This window comes from Nannospalax galili, unplaced genomic scaffold (genome assembly GCF_000622305.1).
Source record: "Nannospalax galili isolate Female #2095 unplaced genomic scaffold, S.galili_v1.0 scaffold553, whole genome shotgun sequence".
NCBI lineage: Eukaryota > Metazoa > Chordata > Mammalia > Rodentia > Spalacidae > Nannospalax > Nannospalax galili.
The window spans coordinates 1,843,281-1,846,700 of record NW_008336313.1 but is presented as its reverse complement, the minus strand read 5'-3'; positions in this window follow the sequence as shown (position 1 = coordinate 1,846,700).

Sequence of the window (3,420 nt, the reverse complement as noted above, 5' to 3'; positions counted from 1 at the left end):
TGGGGTGGGAAGAAGCCCCAAGATTTCCCAGGGAGTGGGTTGTACTGGATGCAAAGGATCAGGGAGACGAAAGGTAAGCCTCGGAGCCCCAGAAAGAGGCTGTCAGCCCCAGCAAGAGGCTGGCAGGTTTTGCAGGACCAGGGAAGTATAGAGGGAGAGGGAGGTGAGGGCGGGGCCAGGTCCAGAAGTGGTGCCCCTGGGGCCAAAGAAAGGCATTGATTTGGTCTGGGCGAGAAGCGTCAGGAAGCAGTATTGGCTCCCCTGGTGTCTGGGGCCCCAAGTCTAGGGATGGCACAGGTACCAAACTAGGAGTAGTGAACAGCGGGGGAGATGGAAGGGTGAATGTGGCTTGGGGAGTCTAGGCGTGGAGGGCTGGGCTATAGACTTACCCCAAGAAGCCTGAGGATAGGAGTGCAGCCTGGGAGAGTTAGCCGGTGGTGCAGGTCCAGGGTCCCAGAGAGAGGTGAGGGCGAGGCCAGGACCAGAAGCGCTGCTCCTGGGGCCCAAAAAAGGCACTCAGTTGGTCTGGGTGAGAAGGATCAGGAAGCAGTATTGGTTCGCCAGGTATCTGGGGCCCCAAGACTAGGAGTGGCGCAGGTCTCAAACTGGGAGTAGCGAACAGCGGGGGAGATGGAAGGGTGAACGTGGCTTGGGGAGTCTAGGCGCGGAGGGCTGGGCTATAGACTTGCCCCAAGAGGCCTGAGGATAGGAGTGCAGGCTGGGAGAGCGCCATTTTATTATTTTTAAAAATATTTTTAATTTTTTAATCTATGAGTGTATTGCCTGCACCCATGTCATGCAGTGCCCACAGAGGTCAGAAGAGGGTGTCAGATGCGTGGGAACTGGAGTTATGGAAAGTTGTTAGCCACCATGTGGGTGCTGGGATTTGAAACTGGGTCCTCTGCAAGAGCAGCCAGTGCTCTTAACTGCTGAGCCATCTCTCTAGCCCTAAATGGCCACTTTATAAAAGACTATTTTAAAGTAATTTTAGTACATTTAGTGTCCTGTGTATTGCAAAATCTGCTAAGTTGTCTTAAAACTTTATAAATTATGCAAAAGTCATACACCAGAGTTAATGGCATGTGATGGACGTAGTGCTGCATGTCTTTAATCCCAGCACTTGGGAGGCAGAGGCAGGTGGATGTCTGTGAGTTCAAGACCAGCCAGGTCTACATAGTGAGCTCCAGGCCAGCTGGGGCTACAGGGAGACCCTGTCTCAAAAAGACCAAAAAAAAAAAGACATGTAAGTTTGGTGCATGCAAAGTGCTGTCTTTTTCAATATGTATTATATATGAACTGTCAACATATAAAATGGTCAATAAAATAATTTTGACATTTCTGCTATTTTAATCAGCACCTGTGAGATGAAAAAAACCCGCCATCTGAGCAAACTTGCTGTTTGAAATCCTGGCCTGTATCTATTTTCCCTGACTAAATATTTTGTTATTGTACATATGAGATGCACTTGTACATCAGAAAATGGGTTGTGGTTGCTAGCACTGTTCTGTGAATGTACAAGAGGCCTAAAGTTGTGATTTTTTCAGTATTGTAACTTATTCACCTGCTAAGCCATGCCTTCTAAATTTTTCTCCAAATGTAAGAATAAATAAGAGACATCTAGGTAGTCTTTCTGAAAATGTAGTCAGTGCTGGCTCTTTTATATGTTAAATATATTTATGCTCCTGTTGTGTTATATAAACTTTCTAAGATACAAAGCTTTAGAGAATACTGTACCAAGCTATTGACCTCCAAACCAAAATTGTTAATAATGTTAACCCTTCCCAGGTTTGTTTGTATATTCCTAATTGTATCGTGATGGTTCTTTTTAAGCCAAGATGATTAGATAGACCCTAATTACACTGGGCACTCCAAGCAGTGACTCCTAATAATGAAAAGATGTTGGGCATCAGTCACCTATAGGGTGTAACTGTAAACAAGTACTTCTTTTTCAAATTAGTCTTGAAGTATTTACTCTTGCTGGTTGTACTTTTGTAACACTTTATAACTACTTGTTAACATCCTGCAGAAGTGTTTGATCTTAATGGTTAACATGAAATGTAAACATTTTGCAGAAGTCCAACTTCTAACAAATTAACTTGAACAGTATTTTTGAGATAGTAAGACACTGCCCACTGGACAAGATAGAATTAAAACACAAGCATGGACTCTGTGTATGCCTGACCTAAAAGCCACTCCTATACCTCTTAGTTGCTTAAAATGGGCTGTGAAGGATTTTATTGGGACCTAACTCCTTGACTCTGTCAACCTCTTTGCTTCCTTCCATATGGGATCTGATGAGACCAACCTAGGCTTTATCCTGGTAATGACAGCCAGTTGAGACTGAGCTACCAGTTGGTTAATCAGTGATGTCTTTTTAGAGTCTTGTTTAGAGACTAGGGGAGAAGTCAGAATCAGAATGAAGCAACACTGTGCATGGTGGTACTTCCCTGTATTCCTAGTACTTGAGAAGCTGAAGCAAGGAGATTGTAAATTTGAAGCCAGCCTGGGTTTCATAATAAGACACTGTTTTAAAGTCAGGAAGAAAATGGAGTCAGTTGTTCTAGCCCTTCCAAAAGTAACTGAAGTCAAGAGGTTTTAGAGAAATGTTTCATATCCATAGTTATCTGACACTTCAGTGAATGACTTTTAATCTGGGCTACTGCTTGTGTTCTGCCTGTGGTGTTTCTTTCAGACACAGGAATATTTCACCTCAATGTAAGAGGTATAAAAATCAAAAGTGGAGCCAGGTATGGTGGTGCACGTCTTTAATCCCAGAACTGGGGAGGCAGAGGCAGGCAGATCTCTGTGCGATTAAGGCAGTCTGGGCCACATAGCAATTTCCAGCTGGGGCTATAGGGAGACCCTATTTAAAAAAAAAGAAAAAATGGAAAGAAAGAAAGAAAGAAAGAAAGAAAGAAAGAAAGAAAGAAAGAAAGAAAGAAAGAAAGAAAGAAAGAAAGAAAGAAAGAAAGAAAGAAAGGGGAAAAACAAGAGTGGGAAAATGTAACCATCCCTAACAAGAGTAAAGATATTTTAAATAAACACTTGTGCCCTCTCCCTTTGGCTGTCAGACAATTGGAAAAATGGATCCTAAGAGATTAGAATTTCTGCAGGAATCTCATGCTTGGAGAAGGAAAAAGTTGGGAGCCTAGAACCAGTAGGTGCACCTTGTACTAATGAAAGAGATTTCACACAGTGCTGACAGCTTATCAGACCACCTTGTAAGATGACAGGCAGGCCCACACCTCAGCTGGGACTGCTTGCTATGCATACCTCTCTCCTTCTATTTCAATCTAAACTTCATGTCAGAACCCTGAAGGTGGACTTGGCCGTCACTGGATCTCTTTGTTTTCCTTCCCAGTATAGCCATATTGAATACTTTTTTCTGTTTGCACTGTTGTTTTAAAGGGCCTGTTGAGT